General features: G+C 33.3%; 1 long non-coding RNA gene across 1 annotated transcript in view; it reads left to right on the forward strand.

Annotated features, from left to right (window-relative positions):
• The window catches only part of LOC116151285 (uncharacterized), an 826,846-nt gene that overhangs the window by 676,794 nt on the left and 129,304 nt on the right, over positions 1–20,748 (forward strand). The gene's annotated exons all lie outside the window — the stretch shown is intronic.

Genomic DNA, 20,748 nt, shown 5'->3' on the forward strand with positions numbered 1-20,748 from the left:
AATTACCACTCATACGATGTTATGGCAAAATGCTGTGAATCCATTGACTATAAATTGCATCTCAAATGCAGAGATTGTAACACATGAGAAAAATGGATGGAATAGCTCAATATAACATAAAACATTACTGGCTAAACTGTTTTTATGTTTCTTAGATTGTCTTCAATAGATTATTAAGAAAAATGATATTTTAAAAATAAAAGGAAAGTGGGTAAAAAAAATGCAGTGACTTAGGAAACAGAATGGCAGAATATGCTTATGTCACAGCTGATGAAGTATGTTCAGAAATTTCTCAGAAGTATTAGAAGTTCAGGTCAAGGTACTATATTTTTAATTTGATGCATATTATTCTGCTTAAGTTAAATAAAGTCAGTTATATAGAAATTCACATATAATTACGAGTTAATTCATCTTATTGCATTCACTGTGTATGTGTGTGTTAGGAGGCATGAAAGCTCATTCAGTGGAAAATCTTTAATGAAATATTAAATAAGATACAGAAAAATGAGTTACAATTTAAAATTACTATCAGGCTGGTTTGGGTACTAATGGAGGCTCCTCTTTTTTCCCCTTTCTTCTCAGCCCTCCTACTTTTCTTTCCTTTCCTCCCCCATTCTTTCTTTCTTTTTTACTCTCTTAATTTCTTTTCCTTCCTCCTGTCTCCCTCTTTTTTGTGGTAAAGAAAAAGAGAGAGAGGGAAAAAATCTATCAATGTTCATTTTAAAGGATTAGTTGATAAGCAAAAAGTAAGTAATTTATGTGCAATCATATATCTTTCAGTGTAAGCTGTTTGTTCCTCACTGATTGAAACAGCTCATGTTTGTGAAGGTGTGAAAATCTTCCCAAAAGCACATTAAAAAAAAGATAAGAAAAGCGGAATATCTCAGACTTAGGTTTATTTCAATGATTCACTAAAAAATATTCTCAGACTTTCTTATACGTTGATCTGCTATCAGAGTATACATTTTATTTGAAGAATAATGATTCCGTGGTTCTCTAAATATTATATATGTTCAATTTCAGGAATTCAAACAATGCAGAACATGTAAAGTAATAGTAAACTATTACTTGAAATTCCTCCATTGAGAAGTAACCATTATTAACTCAGGTGAATATACTTTCAGACACTTCACATCTACACAAATGAAACACACTGAAAGAACTAAACCGATAGGCAGACATTCAAATGAAAATTTTATACTATAAAAACCATGTTTAATACAAAACCATCAAATTTAGTTTTGCTTAAATTTATAAGAAAAAGCAGCCCAATTGAAGCCAATTTAATTGCTAAGTTTCGAATAAGTATTTATTCATCTTAATAAATATTATTTATTTGAATATTCAAGGCAAATTGAAAAGATCATAGAACACATTTATGTGTTGCAGTCATTTTTAAACACTAAGTTTCAAATTTAGAAAGTTCTATTTTATCCCCTGTTGTGAATGATAAACAACTAATCCTCTCACATTGATTCCCATCTATCCTCTCCTCATGACTGAATGTTGATAACTCTTTTTTTAATTGAAGTGTCGTCAGTTTACAGTGTGTCAATTTCTGGTGTACAGCATAATGTTTCAGTCATACATATGCAGAAATATATCTTTTTTCATATTCTTTTTCATGATAGGTTCCTACAAGATATTGAATATAGTTTCCTGTACTAGGATAAACTTGTTTATCTACATAACTTTTTTTATTTTAATAAAATTTACATATTTTCCTGGTATAGATTGTTAAAACACTTTTCCTCTGAGTTATTAATATTAACTCTAGATGTGGACTTACATATCACATAGTTATAGCTTCTCTATTTACATAAATTTATGTATTCTAGTTGATCAATAGATTGGGTTTTGCTCTAAAGGGTTTCTCTCTCTGTCTCTCTGTCTCATTTGTATTTGAAGAAGGACTCAGAGATGTTATTTCCTATTTGGGAATTTCTGTATTGCCTTTAAAAGTTTAACCACTTCTCAGTTGAGTATTTTCTTTTTGAGTCACAATTACTCTCTTCTGAACTTTGTAGACTGCATCTTTTTTTTTTTTTTAATTACTTGTGGAAAAAGCAAGGAAAGCATATTCAGGAAGTCAGGAAACGAGAAGCATAGCTGATTTCTTGGAAATCTTAAATTCAGATTTGAGGCTTTGTTGTTTATTTCAGTGCATTTTGAAAAATGAGAGGAATGATACTTGAATCAGTCAGTCACAGGCTCTTTTCATTCTCATTCAGAAGTTCAGGATTGGCCACTACCTTTTTCATAGAATGTGCGTAAAGATCTTCCGTTAGCTTTCTAAATGAGTCACCTTGGCTTCCCTACTTGTATCTGTAGGAGAAATGATTTGAGCACCTTGAATGTGATAAGTTACTGCTCCGCTGTTAAAAAAAAAAGAAAAAACGCTTCCTGCTTTAGAAACTGAATAACTGAAGTCTTGACTTTTTAGTCTTTCAGGTACTTCTAGAGTGTGTGTTTTACACTTCTCTCGGCGCATTGCCTTTCTTAGATGGACTGGCATGCTTTGCACGCCGTACCCCCTTCTGTTAAGTCAATAACCTCTTAAAACTGGGGAGACTTATAAGGCAACTCAGTACTTCATAAGTAGTTTCTCAAGCAATAAGTACATCCTAAGCAAACTAGCCACAAAACAGCAGCTGCCTGTTCCTCTTAACAGTGACAAGGCCTTGGGGTATTGCGGGCTGTTACACAAATGACAAAGGCATATTCCCGGCTTCCTGGTTGGCGAAAGGAAAATGGTGCAATTGATTAAACATCCCTTAATTGGAATATGGGCAAATTGATGTTTACTTAAGATTTAGTTCTGGAAATTAGTAATGCAAACAGGATTATAAAGAGATTATTTAAAACTTATTCAGAGGATGAACTGTTTTCAAACAACCAAATAAAATTAAAAGAAACCCAATTTATTTGCTAATAATTGCTGTGTTAAACTGAACTTTTTCTCATCTAGTAATTATAGCATCACCCTATGGGCAGCTACCAAGCACAAATTTATTTATATTATGTCTGATAAACATTAACTGAAACTGAAAAAAAAAAACCTGAATTTGTCAGAATTTAATTATTTATTAGATCAGACTGGCTTCCTGCCCAAATATTTTTTATATTTAATGTTTCTTTAACATCTGCTATGTGTAAACCACTGTAACAGAGTATACACATTTTTCAGTAAAGCATGATTTTATTATATGTGCAATTTTGTTTTGTAAAATTAGTGTGGAAACTTAAAAACTATATGCACGAATTTGTAAGTAGACAGTATGTACAGAAGTAAATAATGGATTTCTGGCTACATAGACCGAAGTCTGACAGGATTTCTGTACTTTGGTGTACAATCCACATTTTTACTTGTATTTTTTAAAATTTTATTTTTTACTGAAGTGCAGTTGATTTACAATGTTAGTTTCAGTTGTACAGCAAATCAATTCAGTTATACATATACATACATATGTATATATTTCAGATTATTTTCCATTATATGTTATTCAAGAAATTGAGTATAGTTCCCTGTGCTCTACAGTAGATTCTTGTTTTCTGTTTTGTATACAGTAATGTGTATCTGTTAATCCCAAACTCCTAATCTATCCTTGATTATTTGGTTTTTAGCTTTGTAAGACTATAGACATGAGAAATGATTTTTGTTCTTGAAGACTAGAAGTCCTAGCCAACTGGACTAGAAGTTGGAGACTAAAAGAGTGACAAATAAGTCTGGAAGAGACTGATACAGAAATCATAATTTTTGTATTGAATCATAAGGAAATTATTTTTAATACCAGAATATGACTATCCTGGTTAAATTTTTCTAGAAATTTTATTTTATTTTTCTTAGTTAAAGACTTACTTAGAATATTATGGAATAATCAAATATTTAATTAGTTATATACTTGGAGTTTTTCATAAATGTGATATTACATAGAAAAATATGCAGCTATTTTTTTTGTATAAAACAATTGTACCAGATAAAACATCCCTCAGTTACTGATTTGAATCATTGTTAAAGAAACCAGCAAAAAAAATCTCAGTCCTTCAAAATACATTTAAAGTTTAAGGAAAATATAATTTACCTATTAATTGAGATTGAGGGACATATTTTTTGTTTTAGGGTGCTTCATACTGATTGGAAAAATGCAGATATCAATCATAGAATTAGAAGTTGACCTATGTAAATCCAGGGTTCCCTCCATTCATTTCACTTATATGTATTGTTATTTTTGTGTGTCTGAAAGGGGATTTAATTTTTTCCCCACTACTTCTTATGAAGTGAATCACTTGAGCTAAAAAGAAGATTGAGTGAGAAAGAAACATTATTCACACACCCTTGATAAAGTGTTGTTATCAAGTGGAGATTTGATGGTAAGTGAAATTGAAGAGCTGGGCTGTGGGAAAAACCATCTATGTGTTGAGTACAAAATTTATCCAAATGAGGAACCCAAGGCATAATTATTGTAAGTAATCTTCCCATGTTAGAACTGCAGCTCAGTAGTACAGTGAAACTTTGAACCCAGACAACAGTGTTCTGAAGTCCAGTGTTAGTCCTGATCTATACGTCTGTATTATGTAGGTGAGAAAGATAGGCTAAGGGAATGCTTATTTTTAAACCACACAAAATAATGAGGAAAATAATAACAACAGATGAGGGTTGATTAAAAAAAGACAGGACCAGGACCTAGGGTGCAAAATTTAAGGAAGCACTTACTTTCAAGTTTGTGCAAGTCCACATGCTACACTGACACCCCTGAGAGAAAATGCCTCCTTAAATTTTAAATAAATTTATTGTTAAAAAGTTGTTTTTGTTGAAATACAATTATTGTACAATATTATATGAACTTGTGGGTGTGATTCACAATTTTTAAAGATTATACTCCATTTATAGTTATTGTAAAATATTGGCTGTATTTCCCATGTTGTGCAACATATCCTTGTAGCTTATTTTATACCTAATAGTTTGTACCTGTTAATCCTCTACCCCTATATTGCCCCTTCCCCCTTTCCTCTCCTCGCTGGTAACCACTAGTTTGTTTGCTGTTTTTGAAATGAGAAGAAAACTCTTATTTGGTTTTGTTGTCAGCCACCAAGAAAACTGAACACCTAGTAACCACCTGTTATATGCTTTTTGTGTGTGTGTACATTTATTAAATTTCCAAACAAACCCTAAAATGTATGGATTTACAGTATATTCTATGACTTAAGAATGACCATATGACAGGTTATCTGCTAAGAAAAGCCCTAGGAAGATGCCTCTTCCACCCAAAATAATGAGGGTAAAGAAATAAGAAGGAAGTAGTGTAGGCAGAAGCAATGGAAGCTACAGAACACAGAGGCCAGCCAAGACAATGGTTGGGCCCCTGGTCATTAAAGATGATGATATGTTTTTATAAACTCAAGTGCATTATGTATTATCGATTATTTTTTCCAAAGGAAGAAGGGACCAATTGATAGTGGGTGGTGGATTGTACAATTGAGAGTGGGTGGTGGATAGTATAGGAAGAATGGGAAGGAGTCATTTAAAGGCACATTCCTGGGGGATGTTGCTTGGAATATTGGGCTGTTTCATGAGGATCAGCATAGCTAGGAACAAGGATTATTTTTCTCATCAAATTTATGGTGAATGGAAGTTATTTTAGTACACTGTCAGGATGTGCATGATTTTTAGTTATGTGACTGTTTCAGGGTACTTTTTTTCTCTGTCTCTTTAGGTTTCTGTGGTCGTATCCTGACAGAATGTTTATGAGTGGTTGACATTCTGGTTCAGTTTAAACTGGAAGTACGCATTTCTTTTTCAGGCTAGTAGTGCTGGCTTTAATATGTGTCATTTAAAAAGTTTCAAAGGAAAATCCTGCCTTGGTATATTACACAAAAACTGGCTGGTACACACACAAACAGGGCTATATTGCACAAAAAGATAATCTAAAATGCATCATTTCTATACACAGCTTTACTAGTTCAGTATGAGAAGTAAGGTTGTAAGTCCCTTACACGTATCATTAAAGAACCATATTTGACATCATTGAAATGGAAGCAAGTAAAGAAAAAACAGGAAGATAGGAGAAAACGCTTCAAACAATGCATTGATATGCCTAAGATTTGTGAGCATTAACTTATATCAAACAAGCACGCTTATTGTGGTAATTCAGATCGTGATAATCGTTACTCACTTCACAATATAGGAAACTAACTGTTCAGGTAAATATGTAAAATATGGCACTGAGTGAAAATGAAACAAAAACATACTCAGAAAAACACATATCAGTGACTATGGATTTAACAAACATAATTACTAGATGTCACAAATGAGCCCATGTATATAGTGTTACAAGTTCTCTGCTGGAACCTTACCTTATTATTTTTTTAAATTAAATGTTGATATTTGGTTGATATATTAAATGTTGATATTATAATGCACTGGAATAATTACAGAATATATTATTAAAATCCATCTGATGCACAGAATTATGTGATTTCAAACAATAAAAAACAAATGTAAACATTTATAAAAACTTGAAAATAAAAGAAAAACTAGCATATGTGTGTATCTGTTCAGACTGCATTTCCTAATATTAATGGGGCACAACGTGAAAGTGCCTTAAACAAGGTAGAGATTTGTTTTCCTTTCGCAAAATATAGAGTCTAAAGCTGGTTGGTATGAGACTCCGTGGAAACACCACTGAGACTGACTCCTCCCATACTTCACTTCTGTCATCCTGAGCGTGGGGATCCCACCCACAAGATGGCTTAGCTGCCATGATATCTAGTTTCCAAAGAGGGAAAGAGAGTATTTCATAAAGCTCAAATGTACAGACTTACCATCTCAGTAAACATGCTGGATAAAGCTTTCGTGGAAGACCCACCACTCAGTGGCTTTTTTCCCTTAGCCACCTGTTTTTATAATAAAATGTGCTAGAAAATTAGAGGCTTTTAGCGGGGCACAATGTGAGGAAAGGAGGCTGGATCTTAGACAAATGTCAACTTGTTTTACAATCTGTTCCTCAGATCTAGTAACATTAGTAAGGAACGGTGACTTAAGGAGAGATGCTTCACTTTGAATAACTGTCTTATGATAAAATTACTTTTTTATATTAGAGAGACACCTTAAAACATTTTAAATAGCTTATTTCCACCAGAAAAGTTCTTTTTTCTCCCTCTTCTAGTTCTTTGGAATTAAAAAAAAAACATCTTATTGTTTTCTTCCTCTATGGCATTGACAGGTATTTGGTGTGTGTTAACTTTTTAATGGTTTCTTTTACTAGTTTAAGAAGTTTCAAAATTGGTAATTTATTCAAAAGTTCTTAGAACTGAGGATATTTGAATTTTAGTCTGCCTTCGTATTGTTTTATAGTATTTTCCTGATATTCCCATTCTGCCTTTTTCCTTACCATCCAAATGACCCATTCTTATTGATGACAGTATCTAAAATCCATATTAAATATTGTTTAATCTGTTTAGATTTTGGCCACTAGTTTCTCACTTTCTTCTGTAATAGTTTTTTTTTTCATTTTTGTTTTTATCATCTATCTGACTACATGTAACAGCTTCCCTTTTTTTAAAAACAATTTCCCTGTGATATATATTTATTGATATTTTCTCTTTTCTAATTTATTCTCTTTGGGGATTGTTTCTTCTGGATTGGAGGTTTCATCTTTTCAGTCATTTCCATCATACACTCAGGCATTTATTTTTGAACATTCTCTCCCGCTTGTTCTGTCCTCTCCATCTGCAGCCACAGGACAGCTTCACAATTTATTCTCCATGCTCCTCCTTTCTCAATCATTTATATTTCTTTCTCTTTGTATTTTAATGGCCAGGCCCCGGATTTAGGATTGCAGCGTGGTAAATGGATGGCTTCTTGGCCAGAGTTGTACTTCTTTTGCAAGATTGTGCCATATTGCACACAAGGCTGGCCCTCCAGACCAGTGCTGACATGCTGATTTTAAGTGAACTTTCATTTGAGCACAGGACAAAGAAGCTTCATGTGTACTGACTGGAAAATAAAACAAATGCATAATTACCACTTTCCTACATACTTTCCTAAGTCTTCATTCATATCTCACTGTGCCTCACATGAGTCTATAAATTTTGTAGTATTTTTTAATGAAATAATTCATACACAGAAGGACACCACAGAAAATATTTCCTGAGGCAGCTTCTACCTTCCAAACACCCCTGAGAAGGTCATTCATATTGAAGGTGTCTCCAGGGAAGACACAGCCCTGGATTTTCATACCACTTCAAATGCATCTCATTTTTCATTGTTAGCATCTGTGGATGTCCTGGACTTTTAAAGAATTTGTGTAAGTTTTAAAGAGAATATTGTTATTTTTTCCCCCAGAATCTGACTAAAAGTAGCTGTGTTTTCATTTCTTTTTGTTTAAAATATCTAATTCGTAAAGAAATTAGAATAATACTTTCTAAATAGCAGGTACTAACAAAATGGTATTGATACTTAATTGTATTAAAAGATAAGGATTATTTACCCAATAAGCATGCAAGTTCTATTATAGTTTAACTGAGAATTTCTAAAGAAAGGGGGAAGGTATAGCTCAAGTGGTAGAGCGCACGCTTAGCATGCATGAGGTTCCTGGGTTCAGTCCCTGATACCTCCTCTAAAAATACGTAAATAAATAGACCTAATTACCTCTTCCCACACACAAAAAAAATGGTAGATAAAGAAAAATAAGTAGTTTCCTCTAGTTCCAACAATATTACCTCCCTGATACAACTGCTAAAGGTGTGATGTGCATCTTTTTCATTATATTTTAAACAGAAGTGTATATATATTTCATAGCTATATAGCATATATATGTATGCATATACACATGTGTATGTATATGATGTATGTATACATATGTATTAATTGCTTTTTCAGTACTTTATTTTGTGTGTGTGCTCTTCTTTGTTTTTAACATTGTTTATTGATTTATAATCATTTTATAATGTTGTGGCAAATTCCAGTGTAGAGCACAATTTTTCAGTTATACATGAGTATACATATATTCATGGTCACATTTTTTTTCTCTGTGAGCTACCATAAGATCTTGTATTTATTTCTCTGTGCTATACAGTATAATCTTGTTTGATTCCTGTAGTGATTAAATGATACAGTATAAGAAAAGTACATAGCAACTGGTAGCAATTTCTAGCTATGTCTCTGCTTGCTCTATTTATATGCTTAATACTATTTTAAATCTAAAGATACTATCATTTATATTTCTTCCTTTGTATACAATTTAGAATAAAAACTTCCAACTTAATTGCCTTAAATACTGTGTTTTCAAAGTTAAAATATTAGTTTGGAATATTGTTTAATCTAGTAATGGGTGAATAATAGCTTTTTTTCCTGGGATTTTTTCTCTAACAATTATAAAAGACATATTTGATTTATGGCAGATATTAATTTTATTCCTATGTCTTCCAGAATGTCCAGCTATGTATTCTGGGACAGAAAATGTTATGCTTACTCAAGCACTGTTTTTTTCTCAGTAGGATCTATTAAACTATTGTGGAGTAAATGAAGCAGCTAAGGTATAATGAAATGTTTATTCACATTCTGGCTCATAATAAAAATGTACAATTTGCCTCTTTGGCATCTTTCCCTACAGGGTGCTCAGTTCTCTGGAAACTGGCTTTTTGACTTTAATGTTTTGTGGATACGTTAGAGCCACGCCGCACTTCTGTGTGTCTGTTACAGTAAATGTGATGGTTTTACAGTAAAGCTGACATTCCCGGTGATAACCAGAGAAGGCAATTCGCACAGAGACAAAGAACAAAAGGATCTCAGTGTAAAACTTCACCGTAGGCAGTACTCTGCCCATGAAAGCATTTTAAAAATATGATCAAAGAGGTATCTTAAGGATAGTTAAGGTGCTTACATAAACATGCACAACTAGTTAAAGGCAGATCCAGAGTGAAAATCCAGATTTCCCCAATTAGCACCTATTCTGTATGTTTGAGACCTTTTTCTACTTAAAATACAAATCTCAAGTATCACTTAAAATACATGTGTGAAGGCGACCTTAAGACTTTGAATATTTCTCTTGAATAATAAAATCACTAACACCTCACTTTCTAAAAAAACAACATGCCTAAAGAATAGCCAACATTCTGATTAGGTTTCACACCTTTGGCTATGTGAGTAGAAGATGCTTTGTGAAAATGGGCAATCCTAATGTGCTTCATATAATCGTCTCATTTTCCTCCAGAGAAATGATTCCAGGTAAAGAGTTACTTGAAATTTAAAATACTACACTAGGTTATCTGACTTCTTTTCACACTTTACTGTTGTGTGTAGATATATTAAGGGCAAAGGTGATAATTCCTTATTGAAGCTACAGGTGGCCTCTGACAGCCCTTGGAAATGTTTTATTCAAAATTATGCATCTGACTACGAAATTTATCCCAGAGGGCTCCGTCTTTATTCATCACACCAAGTTCTTGAAACAGTTACAATGCAGTTTCTCTCACTATTAGTTCATCTGAAACATTCCATTGTTGATGTCATTTCTTTGAAATTAATTTGGATTTATCAACTGACTTAAAATATGCATAGTTTACATTGTTTCTTTGTGATCATTATGGAAGAGCTGTTTAACACAAATATGTTTCGGAGGCCCTGGGTAAAATCTTCTTCCATATGTTTGAATATTTTATAATGATATGTATCTATGTATATATGACTTCTAGCAGCTAACGGCTTTTTGCATGCATCTTGAAGATAGAAATATCTTAAAATTTTTTCTTTTTAAAATCCTAGAGCGCTTTATGCATTTTCCTGGCATTTGGTAATATCTTAGTAAATATAATAATAACAGCATGACAGAATCAAAGTTTATATTGATAGACTGTTATGCTGTATTGATGGACAGAATTAGGGAAGGGGGATGAAAGTGGAGGAGGTGGATGGAGAAGAAAAATCATTTGTTAAAATCTGGTATTTTGGTCATTTGCTTCCCTTTTTTTGCTCTTAAATGTTTATTTCTAATATCAGTTAACATTTATGTTTGTTTCAGAATATGAAATTCACTGGAGAAACATTTAGGTTATTGTCACATCTGTGTATCCTCTTAGCAGAAAAAATTAGAATTAAGCAGGGATATCCCAGTATATATATTATTACTATTCTTCAAAAGCAAACATCCTTGTTGAGGAATATAGCTCCATGGCAGAGTACACGCATAAGGTCCTGGGTTCAATCCCCAGTACCTCCTTTGAAAAAAGAAAAAGAAAACAAATACCCTAACACTGACAGGGGATCTCTATATTTTTATGAGAATGAACAGCTTAAACTATGTACAACATAATTATAATCACACTTGAATTTATACACAGGTGAACTGATGAAGTGACCTTAATAGGGATTTGTTCAAAAATGGTCCAAATTAATTCTAAGGACCCATGTAACTTTTGAATTTTGGAAAGAACACACGTTCATTTTATCTTATCAATTACAATATTAAAGGGTATAAATTGGTTATCAAAGCCCAGCTTTTTTTTTTAAGCAGAGGAAACATTTTGTCAAAATCCATCTTACTCATGACACTACCACAGAAAAGACAACTGGAGAAAAGAGGACTGGACGGCGAGGTAGTTCTAGAGACACACCAGTGGCTTCGCTCTTTACCTTTTCCTGGGCAGGGAGGACTGGCGTTTAATCCGGAGGTGGAGGTTCACCATGTCTCCTGTTCTGGTGGTAGGTTGTTGTGCCTCAGGTACATTTCACAGTTCATTTCTTTTTCTCCAACTGTCTCTAAATCCATCTCTGTTGTAAATTTCTAGGGTAAGTGAAATCCAATGACTGAGTCCCAGTCCTGGAAAGTTGATGACTCTGTTTTTGAAAAATACGCTATTTCAAAGATGTGTAGTTCTACTCATGTTCCTTAACTTCTTTCTACTTTAGGTACTTTATTTACAAAATAACACGGTTTTCCTTATTAATCCTACCTAGTATCCTTGAGACTGAATCAGATTACTTGGTAACCTGTTGTGTGTTCTTTTTTTTTTTTTTGGTTCTTTGTTTTCTATTCAACAGTATCTCACTGGAGAAAAAAATAGAAAATATGGAGGGCTACTGTTGGATGTTTTGGTTAAAGTTTAGTCATTAAAATCAGATGATCTGACTTGGAATTCTGGGCTCATCAGCAGACATAAATTTTTAACTTCTGTAAATTTTTTCATTTGTAAAATTATCATACGTATACTGTTTCTCTCAGTATTTGTATCACTCTTAATGTAATAGGAATTCAAGGATATTGACAATTTTCATGTCACTGCACAAGGCTGAAATTCAAAGACCAAATGTTTAATATACTGCACCTACTAGGATGATTAAATATATCTCAACAACTAAATATATCTCAACAAGCTAAAACTATGTTCTTCCTGTGGCCTAAAACAAGTTACCTCATTACCCTTTTCTCTGACACTTTCTTTTATTAAATCTACTCCTTTTCCACACTGATGTATGAAGAAAAGTTGTTAAAAAATTACAACACAAAAGGCTCTGCATTCTAATGAGTTCCTACTATTATAAGTACTGCCTTGTCTTATTTCATTTAAAAGCTGCTTGACTGGATTAACTGGCTATCATCTCTAGCTAGAGGCAGTCAAATATATAAATGTGTCTTACTCAAAAAAAAAAAATCGCCATTTTTTGGGGTAGTTTCCACTGAGGTCATGAAAAGAATAAGTTCATTTGCTAGAGATTACTGGGCTCCTTGAAGATAAGCCAACAGTCTTAATAGTTTTGCATACTAGTTCGCTCCAGCCACGACTTCCTCCTTTTGTTGTTATTCAAAGAATCCATGGTAGTCAACTAGCAAACAGAGAGGCGTGAAGATCTGAACTACCGTCTCCTTCCCCAACTCCTAAAAAGCAGGAAAACTCTCATGAGAAAGGAAAATGATTCATTTAAGATGAAACATTGATTTTTTTGCCATTCTTTTCTGTTATCTTTTGCATAGCAATGCCAAGGCATTTTGTATCACACATTTATTCTTATACTCATTGGTCTGTAAGTCAGCTGAGAGGGCTTTGCTTAATGTTGCTTGTCTGTGGGTCAGTGGAAGCAGCTCTGCTTTAGGCTCCAGAGCTGTGGGTTGGCAGCAACTTTCCTAGATGTTAAAATTCTAATACCCAGGCTGATGGAGCAGACATTTCACACAGCTTGTTCTTCTACCAGTAGCAAAGGCAAAAGCTGAGAAGCCCAACTGCGCCTCTGTTTGCCTCATTTTTGCCAATATTCCATTGACCAAAGCAAGATACATGGGCAACACCAAAGTCAAATGGTGGATAGGGAAGAACATTCTATCCCATGTAAGTCTATGGCAAGGTTATGGATATATTTTATAACTAAAGGCTGAAGCAATGTTGATATAAATAATTCTGTCTACCAAACATATTTAGCCTCTCTTTCATCTTGTCTTTAGATTATTTATTACTGTACATATTACTTAAGTACTGTATTCTTTATTCGGATAGGTCTACACTTTAGTCTTTCAAAATTATTAGTTAACAAATCATTCTTTTTTAAAATTGAAGTATAGTTTATTTACAATGTTGTGTTAGTGTCTAGTGTACAGCATAATGTCTCAGTTATACACATTTATATATATTCTTTTTCATTACAGGTTATTATAAGCTGTTGAATATAGTTCCCTGTGCCATACAGTAGGACCGTGCTGTTTACTCTATATATAGTAGTCTGTGCCTGCTAGTCCTCAAAGCATTCCGAATCATGGAGTGTGCAGTATCTTTTAAGTAACAACCTTCAGGGTTTTGACTATTTTGGATGGAAGTTTTTTACTAATGTACTAAATATTTCTTGGCCTTTTTCAACCTAGCATACTGAATGTGACAACCTTTTAAATAAGTTAAAATCATTATTATAAATATCAATTCCTCTTATGTACTGTAATATCTTTTTCATAACTAAATCTGTGTATCTTAAGTTGAATTGCTTTTATTTGCAGATATTTAGCCATTTGAAGTCTTGTTGTTGTTGTTGTTGTTGAGGTATAGACAATTTACAGTTTTGTATCAATTTCTGGTGTACAGCACAGTGCTTCAGTCATACATGAACATACATATATTCATTTTCATATACTTTTTCACCGTAAGCTACTACAAGATATTGGATATATTTCCCTGTGCTGTACAGTATAAACTTGTTTATCTATTTTATATATATACATGTTAGTATCTGTAAATCTCCAACTCCTAGTTTATCCTTTTCCACCCCACTCCCCACTGGCAACCACAAGTCTGGATTCTATGTCTGTGAGTCTGATTCTGTTTTATATATATGTTCATTTGTCTTTTTTTTTTTTTAGGTTCCACATATAAGTGATACCATATAATATTTTTCTTTCTCTTTCTGGCTTGCTTCACTTAGAATGACATTCTCCAGGGCCATCCATGTTGCTGCAAATGACATTATTTTACCATTTTTTATGGCTGATGAAGTCATTTTAATTGCAGCAGACAATATTGGAGTACATTATGACAATTCACTTAATAGTTGTAATACTCAAACCAAATAAAATTTTGTTTGTCTTAAGAATAATTAGTCTCTGAAGTAAGGCCAATGAATGTGCATATAATTAAATTACATAAGTTTTAGTGTAAAGACTTAGTAATTTATAATTTCACTGCTAAAAATCAATTTTAGATGTTTCCTGGGTGCATTCCAAATAAAGAAGGAATTGCTCTTTTATTTTTCACTTTGCTTAATATGTAATTATGTCCCTTGATACTAAACTGCATTCTTGTGTGATCATCTGGTTGCTATCGGTGCATGAAAAGTGGTCTACAAGTGATAAGTTATAATGATGTTCATAATTTTCAACATTTCCTAGTCTTATGACCTCCTTGACATGAACTCGGGTACTTGATAATCCAGGTTACATTTTTTTTTCTTTGACACGAAACCTATTGCTTGTTGAAGAAACTATATATTTATATTTAGGCTACAGAATTTTTGTTGTTTTAAAATTCACAGCAGGCATCTCATGGAACATTAACACCTAGGGGAAAAGATAAGCACATTCATTTTGGTGCATCCATTGTCTAATGAGTAAGAGTAATTTTTAATATATTGATTTGTAGTGGTTTTATGTATGAATTGATCTTCTCATGTATTTATCTTAACAAGGAGACTCGCAGAATATTTGATTTACATTTTGGTTATGCTTTTCATAGTGCTTTGAAAGAAAAGCCTAAATTCTGTCAAACTATTAAAATTATAATAGTAATTATTATGATAATGCTGCTGGTAATAATAATATCAATTATTATTTACTGTATTACAGGCGGTTTTCAATGATTTTCACATGCATTAAGGTATTTCTGTCCTCATTTATTAGACAAGAAACTGAAGGTCAAAATACATTGTTAATTTGCCTGAGGTCCTACAACAAATAGTGAATCTGTGGTTTAAAGGAGGCTGTATCTAATTTCATAGTTTGTGTTTTTAATGGAGCATAGGATATACTGCCTTCTAAAAGCTTTTTTTCTTCCTGTGAGACAACAAAAGTAACTATGACTCAATTCCTTGCTTTGTATCATTATTCAGGATATGTTTTGAATCATTTTTATGAGCCTTAGGTGAAAAATAACCTTCCAATATTCTTCATAGTCACACAGTATCCTATTTACAGTGTATTGGGGTTGATTTTTTTGGTCTACTTTTTGTTTCAAAAAATGATAAATATGGCCTTTAGAAGAAAGGGAACATTATGAAAACAAATGAAGTGCATATGCATATTCAGGTAATATTTATATGGATGTACCTGTTTCCACACTTAATGTGAATGTGCTTCAGTCAGCCTGGACCAGTTTTATGGATCATGTATCTTTGTGGCTACTGTGGAATAGTGATGCTAATGTTTAATTTCTGCCAGGAACTGCCTGAAATATGCAGCTGGTTTCATGTCATTCTCTATGTTGTGGTATTCTGCACTTCCCATCAGATTTTAGTCCTCTGACTTTGGTTTTCTGTGTACTGATTTTAAATATTTTTGTTTTGAAACTTTTAGATTAGCTCTAACTTCACAGGAAGAGTTCAACCAACTTTGTTGTATTTTATCAATGTAGGAAAAAAATAAAACAAAACAGAAAAAAATGAGAATATACAGCACTCCCACGAAAGCTTAAGATGAGCTGGAGAGAACTGTCTTTTCTTCAGTGTGAAAGCGGATTTTTTTTTAAACCAATTATAATGGTTTTTCTGGGAAAAAAGGTAACCTAGCTTTGTTGAAACAAGTTGTAACTCTACATCCTTATTAAAATTAATTTCTTAATACACTATTTTTACTTTAAAAACCTCATTCACAAGAAAGAGAAATTTTCATGCTTTTCTTAGTTTTCAGGGCATCTGCATAGTCATTTTGTAAGAGCTTGGTTACTTAGAGTCCTGTCAGTGATTATTTAATGTGTTGATTATCATTAGGGTTGTTGGCTAAAATGATGCTCTAATGGCTGTTACAGTTTACACCCCAGGTCTACACGATTTTTAAAAAAATTCTAAGCAATGTACATTAGTCTAATAAATTCAGTGTATTCTCAAATTTTTACCCAATACAAAATTTTCAGTTTTCTGAGAAAGCTCAGTCCTTCTCACCAAAGCACTTGAAACAGGAATTGAAATTTATGTTGTCAAGACACAGAATTAAGGTATAAATCTTTTTTTTATTTTTTATTTTTTAACATTTTTTATTGATTTATAATCATTTTATAATGTGTCAAATTCCAGTGTAGAGCACAATTTTTCAGTTATACATGAACATACATATATTCATTGTCACATTTTTTCTCCGTGAGCTACCATAAGATCTTGTGTATATTTCCCTGTGGTATACAGTATAATCTTGTTTATCTATTTTATAATTTTGAAATCCTGTCTATCCCTTTCCACCCTCCTAATCCCTTGGCAATCATAAGTTTGTATTCTATGACTATGAGTCTATTTCTGTTTTGTATTTATGCTTCATTTTTTTGTTTTTGTTTTTGTTTTTTAGATTCCACATATGAGCGATCTCATATGGTATTTTTCTTTCTCTTTCTGGCTTGTTTCACTTAGAATGACATTCTCCAGGAGAATCCATGTTGCTGCAAATGGCGTTATGTTGTTTGTTTTTATGGCTGAATAGTATTCCACTGTATAAATATACCACTTCTTCTTTATCCAGTCATCTGTTGATGGACATTTAGGCTGTTTCCATGTCTTGGCTATTGTAAATAGTGCTGCTATGAACATTGGGGTGCAGGTGTCATCCTGAAGTAGGGTTCCTTCTGGATATAAGCCCAGGAGCAGGATTCCTCGGTCATAGGGTAAGTCTATTCCTAGTCTTTTGAGGAATCTCCACACTGTTTTCCATAGTGGCTGCACCAAACTGCATTCCTACCAGCAGTGTAGGAGGGTTCCCTTTCTTCACAGCCTCTCCAGCATTTGTCATTTATGGATTTTTTGAATGATGGCCATTCTGACTGGTGTGAGGTGATATCTCATAGTAGTTTTGATTTGCATTTCTCTGATAATTAGTGATATTGAGCACTTTTTCATGTACCTATTGATCATTTGTATGCCTTCCTTGGAGAATTGCTTGTGTAGGTCTTTTGCCCATTATTGTATTGGGTTGTTTGGTTGTTTCTTATTAAGTCATATGAGCTGCTTATATATTCTGGAGATCAAGCCTTTGTCGGTTTCATTTGCAAAAATTTTCTCCCATTCTGTAGGTTGTCTTTTTGTTTTACTTCTGGTTTCCTTTACTGTGCAGAAGCTTGTAAGTTTCATTAGGTCCCATTTGTTTATTCTTGCTTTTATTTCTTCTAGGGGAAAAATTTTGAGATGTATGTCAGATAATGTTTTGCCAATGTTTTCTTCTAGGAGGTTTATTGTATCTTGTTTTATGTTTAAGTCTTTGATCCATTTTGAGTTATTTTTGTGTATGGTGTAAGGGAGTATTCTAGCTTCATTGTTTTACATGCTGCTGTCCAGTTTCCCCAACACCATTTGCTGTAGAGACTGTCTTTATTCCATTGTATATTCTTGCCTCCTTTGTCGAAGATGAGTTGACCAAAAGTTTGTGGGTTCATTTCTGGGCTCTCTATTCTATTCCATTGGTCTATATGTCTGTTTTTGTACCAATACCTTAACTAACATTTTCTTTACTGCCTCACACACTGAAAATTGAGCTCAAGACGTGTCTTCCTGAAGAACCTGGGTCATTTGCTTTCTATTCTTTCCAAATATTATCATTGACAATTGCTAAAACAAGCTTGTACCTCTCCTTTCATTCTTATTTATAACAAATTCTCAATTAAGAAACACAGGATTTATCATTTTCTGATCCAACGTATTCAATGGCTTCTTGGACAGATACCCAACTTGAGGCATGTGAAGAAATTATATGAATCATTTTATTCTGGGTCTTTAACATTGAAGTAAAGACATTTAATGATATGACATTATCCATGTTATTCTGAAAAATATGAAATTTTTCTAATGCACTTTGAGCCTAATTGTTATGATTAGTTTGATCACATTCTTTATTTAGTGTCTTGATGATGTTGTAATTTATTTTAAAATTGCCAATTGACCAGGGAGCTATTTGCCTCCAAGTATTTTTCCCTTTGTCTGATTAAATAAACTCTTAATTACAATTATTTTGGCCTTAATCAATAATATGAAAGTGAATACTAATTGCAGTAATTTGCAGCTGATCACCCTGCTAATTATAATATGGGAACTACGTCTGCAATAACATTGCTTTCAAATACGGCAGAGAATCAGCTGTCAGCAATTTTCCTGGGTATACTCTTTCATTGTCATCATTATCAACTCATCATAACACATGATGCTGCTTATCAGTTAATATGGTAGTTCTTCAACTTACAACTTGATCTCATGGACTTGTATATCATTTGACTTTGTCATCAACTGAGTGGGTTACTCCTCAATGGTTAAGAAACTGAGCCTCTGAGAGGCTGAGTGGCCTGGATCTGAGGATATAGAAATAAGAGGTTGAACCAGAAAGACAGCCTTAACCAATCTAATGATAACTGCTGCTGTTGAACATTTTACATTTCCTGATGAGTCAGGCATATCCACATGAGGAAATTAATTTGTTCAAGGCACAGAGTTAACATGTGGTCCCTGTGGGATGTAAATTCAGGGATGTGTGTTGTTGTGCAGGTTCCCTTCCCATTAAGTCACACAGACTGTAAATTCTGGGAGATTCTATTGCCAAGTAAATATAATGTGCACTTTCCTTCCAAAGCATAATGCTTTGTGATGATTGGAGCCACAGGAATAGAATTCCCTGCAAATCAGCAGAGACTGTTTCAATCACAATTCTCTGCAAGTTTAAAAAAGTAAATGGCAAAAACAGAGGTAGGTAGCTGTAGGCAATGAAATGAAATTAGAATCTGTGGCCAAAAAGGAAATGTGTGTTAAGCTGTACTGTCCTCATAGGGCATTTAGACTTGCTTCCTATTGTCGTATCACTCGAAAAGACTGCTCTGGAGAAATTATCCTCAAAAGTCAAACAATGGTTTTTGAAAGAAACAAAGACTTTTACCATCTTAGGATTTTATGTCATGAGGAGAGTAGGATTTACATGAAGCTAAAGAAAAATGTCACTGTGATATTCTATCACAGGAATCCAGGGAAGCTGATACACAAGGAATCATCCTAGTCTATGGCTTTAGAGACGTGGAAATAGATGTACTTTTACACCACATGGCAACCTGGGACTTAGGAGATAAGTCATTTATAGGCATTGCTCAAAAATTTTCTTTGTACCTGAATATGCCTGGAAACATACAGCAATAAGTTCTTTGAATATCTAACTTCATGGGAAGTGGGTGGCAACTATGAGTTGATCTTTTTTTATTTTATCATTTTTTTATGATTTTCACTAGAAGACATCAGAGAGATTGATTTAATTCCTTAAAAGGTCTATATTCAAAATACAGTTCTTGGTGAAGGAGCTAATAATCTGGGCACCACCTGAGGTGGTTTTCTGGGCTTTTAAAGATATAAATGCCACCAGGAAGTTGCTCAGGTCAAGAAATTGCAGAGTAATCATGAGAATAATCTAGATTTCTTCACCTGTTTGTCCTCTCTTGCTCTTTATTTCTTCCTGAAGCTCCATAAACTCTTTTCCTTTTTCCCAAAGGACATGTTTTTTGGGATTTTTTGTTTTGTTTTGTTTTGTTTTTTCTGATAATGTCTTTATTTCACTTTTTATTTGAGGGAGTATATTTGCTGGGTATAGAAATCTAGGTTATAACTTTCAAGGTATTATTTCATTCCCTAAAGACTTACATTGTTTATGACATGTGGCAAAATTTAATTTTTATTGTCTTCTAAAAATTTATTTCTTTACAAATGTTCTACAAATGTGGTGTTTGCTTGCTTGGCAATGGTGCGTATCTATATGTCTGTGTTGTTCTTTATGGACTTCTCATCATTATTATTTCGGATATTGCTTCTGACCATTTTATTTTTTTCTGTTTTTCTTAGATTCCAGGTACGCACCTGCTGTGACTTCATATCACCAGCTATAACTTTTTACACATTTTAACTTGTTCATCCTTTGGTGTTTTTCATGTTTCTCTGTGTATGCGTGTGTCTATGCATGTTTGTTTTGTAATCTACACTCCACTTCTCACTTCAAGATGTGTAAAATATACTGCTGAAACCATCAATACAATTCTTATTTTCAGTTATTATAGTTT

Source organism: Camelus dromedarius, chromosome 10 (genome assembly GCF_036321535.1).
Source record: "Camelus dromedarius isolate mCamDro1 chromosome 10, mCamDro1.pat, whole genome shotgun sequence".
Taxonomy (NCBI): Eukaryota; Metazoa; Chordata; class Mammalia; order Artiodactyla; family Camelidae; genus Camelus; species Camelus dromedarius.